The sequence below is a fragment of the Mesocricetus auratus genome, unplaced genomic scaffold, assembly GCF_017639785.1.
Source record: "Mesocricetus auratus isolate SY011 unplaced genomic scaffold, BCM_Maur_2.0 Super-Scaffold_100023, whole genome shotgun sequence".
Classification (NCBI taxonomy): domain Eukaryota; kingdom Metazoa; phylum Chordata; class Mammalia; order Rodentia; family Cricetidae; genus Mesocricetus; species Mesocricetus auratus.
The window spans coordinates 21,413,861-21,429,780 of NW_024429204.1; the positions used below are offsets into that span (position 1 = coordinate 21,413,861).

Consider the following 15,920-nt stretch of genomic DNA (forward strand, 5'->3'; position numbering starts at 1 on the left):
GGTGAGGGTGTCAGATCTTGGAGTTAGACAGTTGTGAGCTGCCATGTGGGTGCTGGGAAGTGAACCAGGGTCCTCTGATAGAGTGGTCAATGTTCCTAACTACTGAGCCATCTCTCCAGTCCCCAGGCAGAGAGATTTCTTTAGCTCACAGTTTCAGGTGTTAGTGGTAGTGCATGATGGGGGTGTTGTTAGTACACGATGAAGTTGTGGTCCTGATGGAGATGCTGTTAGTACACAGTGGCGTTGTGGTCCTGATGGAGATGTCCGTACACGATGGTGTTGTGGTCCCGATGGAGATGTTGTTAGCACACAGTGGCGTTGTGGTCCTGATGGAGATGGGCCAGTGGCAGAGGCTCCTCCTATCTTGGTGATAAGGAGCTAGCACGGGACTGGAAGCAGGGATGGCTGTAGATGTCAATATCCATCTCTAGGGCGTGGCCAGGACACAGCATCTCAAGGTCCCAACACCTTCCCACAAATAGCACCCTGGCCGGGGACCAGGTGTTCAGAATAAGAGCATTTGAAGGACATTTCCAACTCAAACTGTAACAGCTTAAAGGCACGTCTTATGAAGTTAGGGTCATTCTGTTGAATTAAGGAACATGAGCTGGGGGTATACAGTGACAGCAACATGATATTGCTGTCCTGGGTACAAATTCAGAACTCAGGCCCAAAACTAAAAATTAAAAAAAACAGAGTTAAAAAGCTTATAAAACTCTGATTTCCCTGGCAGTCACACACACACACATACACACACACACACACACACACACACACACACACACACACACACAGACTCATATCTGGATCTCACTAGGCCAAGATGTGGTGGTGCACACCTTTAATATCAGCACTCAGGAAGCAGAGGCAAGTGGATCTCTAAGTTTGAGGTCAGCCTGGTCTCTATAGCGAGCTCTAGGATAGGCAGAGTTGCACAGAGAAACCCTTTCTGGCAAACAACAACAACAAAAACAAGACCTCCCACCCCCACCCTCCTACCCTGTAGCAATGCAGACCAAATTAAAGGGGTGTCAGGGTATAATCAGGAAATAGGGTCTTATATGGAGGCCAGCGATAATCCGCTTTGTTAAACACAGCACACCTACACAGGCACAGTCAATACATTATAAGGATACCTGCATGTGATATCTATATCTCTCATAGCCCAGGAAGGAAAAGCTGAGCATAAGATTGCACCCCTAAAAAATTAATTTAGAAAGGAGAATAACAACAAAGGTGTGAGCAGGGCTGGGCAGGGCCCTTGGTGGTGGGAGGAAGTAGCGAGAGCTACGACAATCATGTGACCTACCTGCCGGGACCGGAGGGCAGCTGGATTCACAGGTGAGCCACCTAAAGAGATAAGGGAGACTGCAGCTGCTCTTCAGAGGGCTAAGGCCCACCAAAGAGGGATACAACACTCTGGCTTCTCTTTCTACCGCCTCTGCATCTCCGGATGATGCCAAACCCAAGCAGAAGGCCTGGCTTGCACTTCTATGTACACATGCCCTACGGTGAGCTCCCTGGGACCCAGAACTGGGTAACGAAAAACAGAGCTATTGGAGGATTAGCAAGAGCATCCGACGAAGTGCTCCATACTATAAATCAGACAGGCTGGGAGGGTGTGACTCCGGGAGAAGAGAGGAAGTGGGCTTTCGGGGTATAAAGGAACACCCTGGAGCAAGGTCTTAGCATTAATGTCTGATACTTGTGACTTGAAGGTAGGAGTGTAATGAACTCAACTGGGAAGCATCAACCAGGGTAAAGAAACTTCTGGAAGATGCCTTTGCACCCCTTGCCACTTGTGTCACACGCCAGGCCTTCGCAGATGAGCTCAGCTGGAGAGGGAACTGACTCTGGGTTGGAGACTCGGCTGCCCGCTGGCCTGGGCTGAGAAACACAAAGCGGAAATGTGGAGTAAGGGGAACAGCAGCATGGGTATCCGTCGTGTTCCTGAAAATCTGTCTTCTTCAAAGGAGAGAAAAAGAAAACATGGACACAAGTAAGATGACCCTTTGTTTTTTTTTTGAGAAAGTATATACACGCTCAACACACCAAAACACAAATGGCGGCCGTCTGGGTCTGGATGTGGCCCATGGGCTGCTTTCACTTACTTCATTTACTTTCTTGTGTTTCCTAATTTTTATAAAGCCAGTCCAAGTTATTTATGCAACGAGAATTGGAATTTTAGCCAAAGGGTTAGTAATGCTTTAAAAACAAACGAATAGCAGAGAAGAATGGGTACAGATAGTATTCAGCCTCCCCCCTCCCCCTCTCTTCCCTGTTGTCTATGCCCGGGTTCAGCTCACAACTTCTCTGTTCAGGGAACACTGACCAAGAGACATTTGGCCCAGAAAGTCTGAAAGATGACCGAAAATAGGTTGCCAAACAATTAAGTTAGAAGCACACTTGGGAACGTTCTCTGCCTTCTACTAAGACAGTGCATGAGGAACCCAACATAATCCCTCTTGGAATCGCAACCTGGGGACTATCTCATAGTCAGGAGCCCAGGAGTCAGAGCCCAGGAGTCAACAGGATTAATTTCTTCTGGCCCCAAGGGGGAAGCCCTTCCATGTTGCTGTAGGTGACCCACGACATCTGTGTCACTGTTCTCCTGTGTGTCACATCATCTTCTTTCCAAAGGTCGATGTGTCCAAGCCTCCTTCCTCCCATAAAGACACTAGCTATTGGATTTAGGCTCCACAGTAATTCACTGTGACTTTATTTAATTGGATTATATTCACAATGATCATATTTCTAAATAAGGTCACAGGTAGGGGTAGGGAGGTTGCCCGTCCACAGCACAGTGGACACTCACGGTTGGAGAGGCAGGCATATAAACCACGCAGCATGGTGTGCCCTATAATAGATACACCTCCCCCAGCCTCACCACCCTCCCTTTGCTCCAAGTTGTCTTTTAGCACTCAAGGCAGGCTTTCATTAGACTTGAGTATGGTTCTAGTTCTTGAACTAGGGGATAAACTATGGCTAGACCACCGTTCACAGAGCTGAACACTTACAGATTAGGGCTGGAGTAATGGTGTCCCTGTCATGCTATGCTTCTGGAGTCTTAAATATTCATGAATCATAACCATCAGGAAAATCCCCAGGTGGGTGTCTTTGGTGTTATTGAAGATCAGTGTTGTGAGCTGACTTATGGATCCCCAAAAGAGATCGTTGAACATAGTAGATGCTCAGTAAATTGTTGAAATAAAAATTCCTAGACAAAAGCCTAGGTCCCACTGCCAGAGCTGCAGACACCCCCTGCAGACTTCACTTAGACTCTTTATTTTTCTTACTTGTGAAGGAAGGTAGTTGCAAAGTGGGCAGATCGATACCAAACTCGGATTGTCATTGTGAAGATGGAATGAGATTCCAAATGTGAAAATAAGTCTATCACCATGTAAACATTAGTTAGGGCTCTTGTGAACAGATGACAGAGAGACCACCAGACTCTAGCTCTCTGAGACACCTGGCACATTGTCCCTTAAAATTTCACTTGCAAGATCAATTCAAATTGGCTTCGGTACAGGCAGTCCCTCATGCAAGGACAGCCAGCCAAAGCCAAAAGACACCGAACAAAGAGCTGTAGTGATTGTTAGCATCCCAAACAACAAAGGCCATGTTTATGGGAGAGGCCAGATACAGAAGCAACCTAGGAGGAAGGCTCTGATGAGCCAGTTTTAAGCCTAGCAAGAATTCTAGCAACTGTTTTCCAGGGAAACAGGCCGAAGGAGCTTACGAAATCCATTCATTTACAAATTGGAGGTTTAAGGGCCTGGGGAACTTCAGTCGTGCGATGGATGCGAGGGGAGTGCTTTGGAAGACACTAGAACCTCCTATCACACTCTTCATTCTCAGAACAGGTAACCACGTGGTATTCTCTTCTCGGAAAAGTGGTGAGGGCTTCAGAACAGGACCTGCAAAGCTGAAATTCAAACTCAAGGCAGTGTGACCCCAACTCCCAGGCAGAGGCGGGGTTAGGTGTGAAGGTTTGCTTGGGGCTCAGGCTTTGTCCTTTGTTCTTGGAGCTCGGGTCCCCTCCTCCCAGCTCCCTGTACACACAGGCACACACAGACACACACAAACACACACAGACACACACAGACACACACACACACACACACACACACACACGCATGCACGCACGCACGCACCTTGAGATAGTGTTCTCCTCTTTGTGTGTGTGTGTGTGTGTGTGTGTGTGTGTGTGTGTGTGTGTCCCCGTGCCCTGATCTGGGGCGATGGTGTCGGATCATCCTTTGCAGTTCTGGGTGAGGACAGTCAGCTATTTGTCTGAGAGCCAAGGGCAGCCAGCAAGGGTTCAGATGCCTTTTGCTTCCTGAGTAGGGAGGTGGCCTTGCCCAGTGGGAAGCATCAGTTGGAGGGAGATGAATTTAGCTGCCCTCCCTGGTTGGTGATGGGGGAGGGGCCCTGTCAGCCAGAGGATGTAGGCTTAGCTCCAAAAGGGCTTTTGTCTAAGGCTGGGCCTCAGGCCAGGGTGACATTCTTTGGTGCAGGCTGCCAGGCCACCACTGAGTGGGCACCTGCAGGGCGGCTAGGGAAGGAGTGAGGGGCCTGTCTTTCTTCCACAGAGGACAGCATATGGGGATGGAATCTGCCATTCAGGGGCCCCTGGGGTGCAGAGGCCATGCCTGTGGTTGCTCCTGACTCCAGAAGACATGCCAAGGCCCAGGCTACCCAGGGATGTGGGCAATTAACATTTTAGCTCCTGTCATGTCTGATAAAAATCCCCACAAGATGAAAGGCATCCACTCCATCTCGAACAGAAACCTAACACCCTAGAAAGACCTGGGAACGTCTGGCACAGCTCCCCTCGAAGTGAGGGTGTGTTTTGCCCCACCCGAACCCTCTGAGCAGGTGGGTGTGCCATATCTCGTGCTGTGAGTGTTGACAGCTGATTCCCACAGCTGTCTCTTCTTTGGGAACCATCTCTCTTGGGAGGTTGCATGAATTCCTTGAGTCCTGACAGGCCTCCACTACAGCTGGTGTCTCATAAAGGCCCCCAGGGAGGTAGCAGGCCTAGGGGATAGTTCATGGTCCAGGGCCCTGTAGGACCAGGCTGAGGCAAGGCTTTGACTGACATTCTCTGTCCTTAGCTCATCCCTTGCTGGTACTGTATGCTCTCTCTGTGTGTCTCTTTCTGCCTCTGTCTCTGTCTCTGTCTCTGTCTCTCTCTCTCTCTCTGTGCTAATATAAGGATTTTGTTTTCCTATCACTCCTTATTTTTTGAGACAGGTTCTCTCTTGGAGCCTGCAGCTTGCTATTTTGCCTAGACTGGCTAGCCAGCATGCCCTGGGAATCCTCCTGTCACTGGGCTGCCTAGTGCTAGGATCACAGATGTGCCACACCCAGCTTTTATCTCAATATCCCAGTGGTCACACCTGGTGGCCCACAATTGCTTGTAACTCCAGCTCCCAGCGAAGCGGCACCCACTTCAGTTTCCCACAGACATCTGCCCCTCTATACATAAAATAATATTGCTTCTCTTGTCAATCTATTCTAGTGGATGGCTATTGAGGACTCCCTAAACTCCAGATGTTTGTTATGCGTGAAGACAGCAGGAAGGCAAGTCAATGCAGCTTTTCCATACAGTCAGTGTAGCTTTCCACGTAGTTGGTGGTGATCAAATTCGATGTCCCCATACGGCATTGTCATCTTCACATGTGCTGGGCCACATTCGTACATCTGGGACACATGGAACCTGCAGCTTGGCCACGCCTGGTGGTGGTGGATGAATGTTAAATAATGACAACAGTTCAGTCCTGGCTGTGGTTGGCATTCTGCATCAGCGGTATGAGCTGTAGAGGACAGCACATCTGTCCTGCTCTTGACTCTGGACCAAACCCCATTTCGAGACAATAGCTGTCTCTTTGTTGGGGTCTGCGAAGAGGAGACACGAGGAATGCAGGGGGAGAGAGGGCCACTTTTTTGTTTTTTCTTGTTCTTGCCAACCTCACGGCACCTGAGTGTGTCCCTTCTTAGATGGCTGAGTACCTGCTCTCCATAGCAACATGTGGCTCCCACCCCAATCCCCAACCCCAACCCTGCAGGGCTTCTTCAGATGTACCAGCAGATGCTATGATTTCCCTTTTCTGGAAACGTCCCCATGTCCCTTTGTCTCCTGGTTCTAGGACTGGCAACTCTATCCTGCTGATCCTTGAGTTACCTCAATGTCTCTGTGTGCAACCTAACAGCACCCATAGTTCCCTAGTACTAAAGTCCCCCGGAGGTCCTATAGTCCTACCTGGACCTAAACCAGATATGGAACGTTCAGTCTGGGTCAGTTCATCAACAAAGGAAACTCTAAAGAAACACATACAGGTCTCTGGCTTAAAGGGTCAGTAAGGCTCATTGGGTGAGGGTGTCTGGAAGAAATAAAGTGGAGAGAGAATGCAGCCTCTAGAGCAGAAGGAGACGGAGAAGGCCGTAGGTCATCTAGAAGGTCATCTAGAAAAATGGAGGAAAGTAATGGTCACATGATGCAGACAAATGAGAAGACTGGGAGCTACCGAGGAATGTTGGAGAAGGGCACCGATGACAATAAGGGTGCAGGTGGACATTCTCCACCCCCAGGGCCTCCTTCTGGTGTCGAAGGACTCTCGCCTTCCTCTGCTGTTGGAATTCGTTCTGTCAGACGCACAGAAGCGATGTAGCTAGATTTGAGACGGGGACTGAGAACATAGTTCCGTGGTAGAACACTTACTTGCCTACTATGTGCAAGGCCACAGTTTCAATCCTCAGCACTGAAGAGAAGAAGCCGAGGAGGTGCCTCTCTGGGGTGCGTGCAACCCACTGCAGGGCTCAGTTAAAGGAAAGATCTTGGTGCGAAGGATACGTCATGTCTCCTCCTGCAGACGATAATGTAGTCTCCGTGCACTGAAAACATGCACAGTGGTGGGTGAGTGGCAGCCTTGAGCACAGCCCTGTCAGTCTTCAGGGCCAGCTTGAATTCCAATGCTGCCTCTGCTTCCGATCCTGAGAACACAAACTGGCCTCTCTGAGTCCCGGCTGCCTTGCCTGACAGTTGTGTCTCCTAGACAAACCCAGCTGACAGATTTGATCATTAGTAGATCTAGGAGAAGGCTAGGTCATATTGGTACAACACCCAGCTTGGTACCTGGTACCCAATAGTCCCTTAAAATGTACTATTAGTTTAACAGTTCCTTTGACGTCAAAGCAATCTTCTTGTAACCTCTACGTCAATAGAAATCCTGAAAATGTAGTCTAATCTCTCTCCCACCTGAGGACATTCCTGCCATGATACATGCGCCTTCTTTGGGGTGGTGTTGTGTTCTTAGATGTTCTTGTTGGCCTCCTGGCTCAAGTCCTGAGTTGTCTTCACCCAGATCCCCAAGGCCCCAGCCTATAAGCCCTCTCCTAGATCTACTAATGATCAAGTCTGTCAGCTGGGTTTGTCTAGGATTATCATACTGACGTCACAGGCTTCAGATTAGACATTTGCTGATTGTCTTGCCTCTTTGGTGGCTGTTTTGACACGACCATTGTTCAGATGAAAGTTCTGTGTGTTTTTCAGGCTTGCAAGAGCATGCATTTGTAGGAGCTGACTTCATCAGGGACGTGAGAAACAGATTTGTCTGTTGCCCTGTGATTATGCATCAAGTCTGTGCCCTTCCCCACCTTCTCCAGATTCTCACTGCACATATAGGAAAAATAAATGGGGACCTGGACAATAAATGGCACTTAGCAGTCCCCAGCCTGGCTGGGCAAGATTTAGCTGTCAATCATTTATTGGTCCTAGATAGTCTATGATGTGCAGTCCACAACTCCCTGATCTTTACCCATTCCGGCCATGCTTATGTTTGCTCTTTCATGTATCCATTCCGCGTTATGAATTCAGTATCAGTCAGTCAGGGTTCTCTAGAGGAACAGAACTGATAGAATAAAGATATACTAAAAAGGAATTATTAGATTGATTTACACAATACGAGCTGGATAGTCCAACAGTGACTGTAGATGAAGTTTCTGTCCCCCCTGGTCCCACAGCTCTTCAGTCCCAAATAAACACACAGAGGCTTGTATTAATTATAAACTGTTTGGCCAATAGCTCAGGCCTCTTATTGGCTAGCTCTCTCTTAATTATTAATCCATTTCTATTAATCTGTGTATCTCCTGTAGTCCTGGCTTACCAGAGGATGCCTGAGCATCCTATCTTCCTGGTAGCTACATGGTGTGTCGCTTGGGACTCATTCTCTGTGTTCCTCCTCCCAGAGTTCTCCTAGCCTGGTAGCCCCACCTAATACTTCCTGCCTGGCTACATCCTGCCAGGCCATTGGCCCAAACAGCTTTATTAATCAACCAGTAAGAGAAACACATTGACAGCGTAAGAAGGACGCCCCCCACCCTCTATCTTCATACCAGAGAGGCTGGGAGCTTGGATGGCTTCTCAGTCCACTCGTCTGGATGTCTCAGCAGTACTGAAAGCCTAGTGGATCCCAGGAGAGTTGCTGATCTCCAGTCTTCATTAGAAGCCGGAAAGGCTGGGTTCTGCCCTCAGAGAAGGAATACTACAGCAGCAGCAGCAATGGTGAAAATGAACCCATAAATAAGACGAACTTGCCAACAAGATGCGAAACCAAACACATAGAGAGATAAAAGCTTTTCCCTCTGACCGCCTCATGTCTGGCTTCCGAGACAAGATGCTGTCCAATGGTTAGGGCAGATCTCTCCATTTCAGTTAACCTGGTCATCACCAGTGTGTCCAGAAGCTGTGTCTTACCCAATTCCAGATCTAATCAAGTCCACAACCAAAACTGGCTGCCACACGCGTTTACCTGCTTTGTGCTGGTTCCGTGCTGGATGCGCACTTTTAGCAACTCATTGTCTCTGATGACAGCTAGGTGGGCCCTTAACAGCTGCTGCTGCTGCTGCTGCTGCTGCTGCTGCTGCTGCTTCTTCTTCTTCTTCTTCTTCTTCTTCTTCTTCTTCTTCTTCTTCTTCTTCTTCTTCTTCTTCTTCTTCTTCTTTGGTTTTTTCGAGACAGGGTTTCTCTGTATTGTTTTGGAGCCTGTCCTGGAACTCGCTCGGTAGACCAGGCTTGGTCTCAAACTCACAGAGATCCACCTGCCTCTGCCTCCCGAGTGCTGGGATTAAAGGCGTGCGCCACCACCGCTCGGCTAACTTAAACTTCTTATCTGCTTTTCCATGAGCGTAGTTGAGAACAAAAACCATGGTCCTGTGCTATGGAACAATCCTCTTGTACACTGTAAAGATGTGTCACTTGAATTGGCTTAATAAAACACTGACTGGCCATTAGCCAGACAGGATGTGTAGGTGGGGTGACAAACCTAAGGATGATGGGTTAATTGAAGTGTGAGAGTTATCTAGTAACAAGCCTGAGCTATTGGCTGAGTATTTACAATTCATATTCAGCCTCTGAGTCAGTTATCCAGGCCGTTAGGACAGGAAACGTCCACTGACTTCCAAATCAGTGTCTCGGGACCCCACACTGTTTTCACCGTCCTCTGAGAGACCACCTATTATATAGTAATTCACCACTGTACCTTCTTTCCCAAGAGGAATGCTTGCATATGTTTGTGGGTGAGATGCATGAGGTGTGTGGTTAGAAGCCTGCCCTGCAGACAGAGGCAAGGAGTTCAGTCTCAGCCCAGAGTCTGACTCAGGGCCTAAGACCTGAAGCTTGCCCTTTTCCTCACTGCACCATGCCCTGTCACGTGTCCTGGGGATGTACTCACCTGGTCACATGAGCTTTCTGAAGCTGTGTTAGCAGCATCACATGGGGGAGAGCAGCCGTGTGTCTTCTTTGCCTCCAAGCCGTATCGAGCTGCCATCCTCTGGTCCAGCATTTCCTGAAGGATTAAGTGGATCTGCTTACTGAGAAGTTCCAGGTTCCCTAGGGGAGAAATCACCTCTGCCCAAGGAGCCAATGCAAGACCGGGTTCCTGTTCACGGTGCCGCTCTGACACAGACCGTCCAGAGCTCATTTAAAGTTGCCCATCCATTTGTAAATGCTTAGGCTGCACCTGTGAGGCTCACACTCACCTCAGAAACACGGAGACAGGAAGAACAACGCTCAGTCAGTCGTCTGTCACTAAAATGTGTGCCTTGGGTTCCTGGGCCTAAAGACCTCTAGGTCTTGGCTCTCAGTGTCTTGAATATAACGTACTGGGGTAAACGAATGTGAATGCAACTCCACAGAGCCCGACAGGAGACAAAACAAAACGGCCTCTGAAGAGAGAGCATTGACCTCGGAGTGAGGAGACCTGGTTTCTATGCCTACTTCGTGCTAATTGGGGTTCTTAGTTTGGGCTCAGGTGTGGGGTGTCTCCAGCTCCCTCTCTTTGTGCCCCTCAGGCACCTGACTGATCCAAGCATTTTTTTCCCCCTCTTGGCACAATTTTCAGTCCACAGCTCAAATAATTACGTTCTTTTGACTCACCCCAGAACCTTCCTCTGGACCGCTCTTTCTGAGCTGCCAGTTACCCCCTCTCCAGCCCTGGTCTTACTCAGAGAATGCTCAGAAAAAACGGGGAGGTAGTTTGAAACCCAGGTCACATGAACACTCACTCTGATTAACATTAAACCACATCTTCTTGGGTTCGCTTTGTGGTCTGGTCCCATGAGCATGATACACACTGGTCACATTTCTCTCGTGGCCTCATGGGTAAAAAGAAATGCCTCTGTCTATGTTTGCTCTAAGTTAACTCTGAATGCAGGCTTTTAGAGTGATTCACTGGGAAGAGATGAACCAGGAAGTTACTGGAACAAGGTAGAAAGAGAAGATGTCAGGCCAAGAGGCGACTTCATCCAAAGCCCAGCTCCCTTTGACTGGCTGGGGACTTGGAGTGCATCTAGTCCCTAACTCATGATGACTTGTCTTTTAAATTTTAAGTCCATGGCCAGCACGTGTTGTTTAGGTAATAAAAAAAAAAGGCACAGCGGTTTAGATGTGAATAACTTTCAAGTTACAAAAATGCTGTATGGGTTGCTCACCAGAATTTGACTTTAGTGTGTACGCGCGCGCGCGCGTGCGTGCGAGTGTGTTCACATGAGTGCACATGGGTGACTTGGGAAGGGTTCGCACGTGCCACAGTTGAGGAGTTGCTTCTCTCTCCTTATGTGGATTCTGGGGACTAAACTCAGGCCACCAGTTGTACATGGCAGGTTCCTTGAGCCATCTCACCAGATTCACAGAACCCGGATTTTTAAGGTGGGGTACTAGCTGGTAGTTTTGTCAACGTGACACAGACTAGGGCAGCCTGGGAAGAGGAAATGCCTTTTCTTGGTTAATGGTTGATGTGGGAGGGTCTAGCCCACTGTGCGTGGTGTCTCCCTTGGGCGTGTGGTATATTAAAGCAGGCTGGCTGAGCGAGCCTTGGAGAGCAAGCTAGTAGGCAGGATTTCTCCACGGTCTCCACTTCCGTTCCTGCCCCCAGGTTCCTGCCCAGACTTCTCTTGATGACAATAAAAATGTGGGAGGGTTAGACAAATAAACCTTTGCCTCTACAAGTTGCTTAAAAAATCTTTTATTTTGCATACCAACCCCAGTTTCCCCTCCCTCCCCTCTCCCCCACCTCCCACCCTTCCTCAGAGGGGGTAAGACCTTCCTTGGGGTCAGCATCAACAGAAAATAAAGCAGGGCAAATAGAGTCTGTAATGCTTTTGTTCACCAACTAGAAATGAAGACCCCCCAAAGAGTGCAGTTTTATAACAATGGTTCTCGACTAGAGACAACTTTGCCTGTCACCCCTGCCTTCAAGGGACATTTGGCAATATCTAGAGATAGTTTTGGTTGTTATAAATGAAGAGCGGGAATATTCTACTGTCATTTGATAGGCAAAGATACAGAGACGTGGAAACTGCAATCCAATAGCATTTTGAAGGATAATTAGCGAAGCATGGAGTTGTTTTAGTTATGGTTACATTGCAATGAAAAGACACCATGACCAAGGCATCTTATAGAAAGCAGAATTTATTGGGGGCTTACAGTTTCAGAGGGTTAGTCCATGACCATCATGGGGGAGGGGCCTGGCAGCAGGCAGGCAAGCAGCTGCTGGAGCTGAGGGCTCATAGCTGATCCAAAAACAGGAGAGAGGGAGGGAGGGAGAGAGAGAGAGAGAGAGAGACAGACAGACAGACAGACAGACACACAGACACACAGACACAGAGAGACACACAGAGAGAGCCACAGCACTTACATGAAGGTCAGAGGACAACGCTTGGGAATCAGTTCCTTCCCTCCGCTTGCTTGGGGCCTGAAGTTCTCGTTTCTGTCCCACGGCACACATCAAGCCGGCTGCCTCTGATGCTCTGAATGAGAAATGTCCCCAGAGGCCACCTATTTGAGTGTTTGGTCCCCAGCTGGCACTGCTGTTTGGGGACCATATGAGAAAGTATGTCACTGGGGTGGACTTTTGGAGTGTACAGCCTTACCCCGCTTCTAGTTCTCTCTCTGCTTTCTGTGGCTGGCTGGGATGTGATCTCCCCGCTTCTAGATCTCTCTCTGCTTTCTGTGGCTGGCTGGGATGTGATCTCCCCGCTTCTAGATCTCTCTCTCTGCTTTCTATGGCTGGTTGGGATGTGGTCTCCCCGCTTCCCGCTGCCATGCCTACCCTGGCACAACAGACTCTTATCTCTCTAGAGGCTTGAAGCCAAAATAAAGTCTTGTATGAGTCATTTTTGGCTCTGATATTTTATCACAACAAAAGAAAACTAAGGCACTGGGCCACAGGCTTTGGAGTGATTCTCCTCTCTCTGCCCCCATACCCGCCATATCCTGACGGGAGCACCCACCAGGATTTCAGATGTGTCACTGATCCCTCCTCCCCCATCTCCTGTAGGGAGCACCAACCTCCCCGCTGTGTCACGGGAGCACTGGGATTATAGATGTGCCACTGATCCCTCCTCCCACATCTCCTGTAGGGAGCACCAGCCTCCCCGCTGTCTCACGGGAGCACCGGGATTACAGATGTGCCACTGATGCCCCTCCCACATCTCCTGTAGGGAGCACCCACCAGGATTTCAGATGTGCCACTGATCCCTCCTCCCCCATCTCCTGTAGGGAGCACCAGCCTCCCCACTGTGTCACGGGAGCACCGGGATTACAGATGTGTGCTACTGCACTGTCTTTTTCTGCCTCGAGTTCGGGGATCAGGTTGTTGGTGTGGCCTTTTTACCCAGTGAGCCATCTCAACTGCTCTGTATTTAAACCTTCCTACCAGAAGGTTCCGGTGCCTTCTGCAGCAGGCAAGCACCAACCTGTCTTGGCAATGCTTCAGACCGGACAGTACACATCTAATGCATCGCTAGAGACCTTCGGATGCTTGTGTTTGCCCCAGATTCACAGGGTCAAGTCCCAGCTCGCACCGTAGGCTGTGAGGAAATGAGGCCTTCGAGGGGTGAGTGGTAATAAGAGTAATCACGACGGAGTCAGCGTCTGCTACGGTGTGACAACGTCCTCTACCCGTGTCTGAGCAGTTAGCCGCTGGCAGGTGGAGCTGTTGTAGGAAGTGACAGACTTAGGGAGGCAGGACCCTGCTGGAGCAAGTGGGTGGTTGTGGGTGGAACCCATGAGTTCCAGCCCAGCTGTGGTTCCAGATCAAGGTCTCTCTGCTTTGCGGTCTGCTAAGATATGAACAAGCCACCACACAGTCCATTGTCCACCATTATACCTTCCTGCCGCGGCGGACTATGTCCCCTCCCTCTGTTAGCCAAAATAAATTCTTCCTCTTTTAAGTTGCTTCATTAAAATATATATTTATTCATGGTGTGGGTGTGTGTAGGTAGGTTCCCATAGAGGCCAGAAGAGGTCATCCGATCCCCCGGATCTGGAGTTACAGGCGGTCGTGAACCTGTGGAGGGAACCAAACTCCAGTCCTCTAAAAGGCCAGGAAGCACCCTTAACCACAGAGCCACCCCTTAGGTTGCTTCTTGCCATGACAACGATTAAAATAGCTCATCAAGGAAACTAAAGGCCCACCAGAGAGCTCCTCCTTCCCTTTGCCATGTAAGGGTGGAGTAGGGCGCCTATCTGCCAGCCAGGAAGGTATGAATCTTCAGCTACTAAGTCCTAAGACCCAATCTTACGTTCCCAGCCTCTAGAACTGGGAACAGTACACGCTTGCCATTTAGCCTTTGTACTCCGGACAGCAGCCCAAATGGCTTGAGTTACGAGTCCCCGAGCAACTTGATTCCAGTATTATTAAAGAGGAATGAAGCGCCGCTGCTGTATCAGTAGCTTGGCCTCGTTTGCACATAGTTGTGTGTGAGTAGTCATCTAAGCCTGCTGGACTCCGGCTGTCCTTTTAGTGTTTCTGGCATGCCTGAATCAAGCCTTATGTGTCTGGACAGAACTTTCTGGCAAGGCTCACAGTAAAATGCCAAAAGACGGACAGCAGGGACATCTCCAAACTGGGAGGGGCAGCTGTGGTTTGTGCGTATCTGCTAATTATGTTTGTGCGTGGGAGAATGCAATCTTGGAGTCGCTTTCATTGGAACATTCCTCCCAAACAGTAAGGCCGTGGGGGGAGAGAGAGTGGTCACCTCCTGTGGTCATTGGAGGCCACCAGTGTTTACCAAAGTCCCTGACAAGTGATGAGGTGCTGGTCTGGCTTTGATCATGCATGGCTCAGTGACACGTAACAACACAGCTCTGATTTCTGGCTTGAGCCGCAGGGGATGGTGAGGGCTTCGGGGAGGTTACGACTGGTCATGCGACCAATGAGCAGAAGAGAGGCCACCACAGCTCTACACTGTTTCTAGAACATGAGCCTCACCTCTGGGATCCTTCTTACAAATCAGCTTTCCCACCAGATTCCCAGGCTCCTGTGTGGGCCACTGTCAGTGACTAAGGGGACGCTTAGGGGCAATCAGACCCTCTGTCTCAGATTCCTCAAGGCGGGCAAACCAAGAGTACAGTAGGGACTGAACCCCACTCTACTCTGGGCCCCAGGACTCAGATCTCATTGGAGAACTGGGTGTTCTTGTCAAATTAATCTGCTGCCCCCAGGGGATACATTTTTAAACTCTTAAAGATATGCTCAATGACAAAGAGCTATAAGAATACATAATGTTTGGTTTTGTCTTTCTGGATTTTTCCCCCCCACTGCTTATCAATCTGTGGTGGCCCAGGACACTCCTACAAAGAATTGTTGGGCCCGGCTAACAACATAGAATTTTACAGCTCACCTAGATTGGCATACTCAGAGTCCCTGGGAGGTAAGGCCTGGTCATCTGCATCCTGGCAAGCTCTTGGGGACACCCTGTCCACTGACATGTCCGCAACTCATTTCAGGGTTCCCTGCTGGTCGCTCAGTTTCTAACTCTGAACCGGTTACTGGGTCCCAAACCGGCTCTTGGCTTCTGGATGGAGCCTCGGTTTGCCCTGCCCCCCCCCACTCGCTGGGCGCTGGGGCTTGCCAGTGTCGGGTCTCCCCCAACTCCGCCTGCAGCTGGCTGCTCTGTAGCATGCACCTGAGGTAGGGCCCCTTGTTCTGGGTGACATTACCTGCCACACCTTACATGCTTCAGGCTTCCCCTGACTGCTCTGCATTCTCATTAGAGTCTGTTTAGTTTGTGGAACCCTTTATAACTCCACTTCCGAGTCACCGGGACCCCCACTAAAGACCAGGTCACAGGAGTGCTTAGTCTCACAGGATCTGTCTCTGGGAACCCTAGGAACCTGTCTCCGTCCCCAGCAGGGAGACATCACCAGCATGGCTTGGCCCTGTCTTTCCTCTTCAGCTGGGGCTGGCCCATGACCGCGGCGGGAGAAGCATGGTCGTGCTGCGTTTCTGGTTTGTAGGTTTGGAGAGGCATAGTCGTGCTGTGTTTCTGGTTTGTAGGTTTCTGGAACCAAGAGAAAGGCTCACGCATGAGTCATTCTGACTCCCTGTTCCAGCTGGAAGCGGCTCTTCGAGCTG

General features: G+C 49.6%; 2 long non-coding RNA genes across 3 annotated transcripts; one reads left to right on the forward strand and one right to left on the reverse strand.

The window, feature by feature from the left end:
• Window positions 1–57: 57 nt before the first annotated feature.
• LOC121133688 lies at window positions 58–10,494 on the reverse strand. Of its 2 annotated transcripts, XR_005870650.1 has the most exons (4): window positions 10,042–10,494; window positions 9,735–9,848; window positions 1,310–1,350; window positions 58–676 (listed from the first exon to the last, which is right to left on the reverse strand). It is a non-coding gene; the product is annotated as an uncharacterized LOC121133688 (long non-coding RNA). The 2 variants fall into 2 exon arrangements; XR_005870649.1 differs by lacking the exons at window positions 58–676; window positions 1,310–1,350 and adding an exon at window positions 4,160–6,897.
• On the forward strand, window positions 1,289–2,003 carry LOC121133689. Its single transcript, XR_005870651.1, has 2 exons — window positions 1,289–1,511; window positions 1,719–2,003. It is a non-coding gene; the product is annotated as an uncharacterized LOC121133689 (long non-coding RNA).
• Window positions 10,495–15,920: the final 5,426 nt, after the last annotated feature.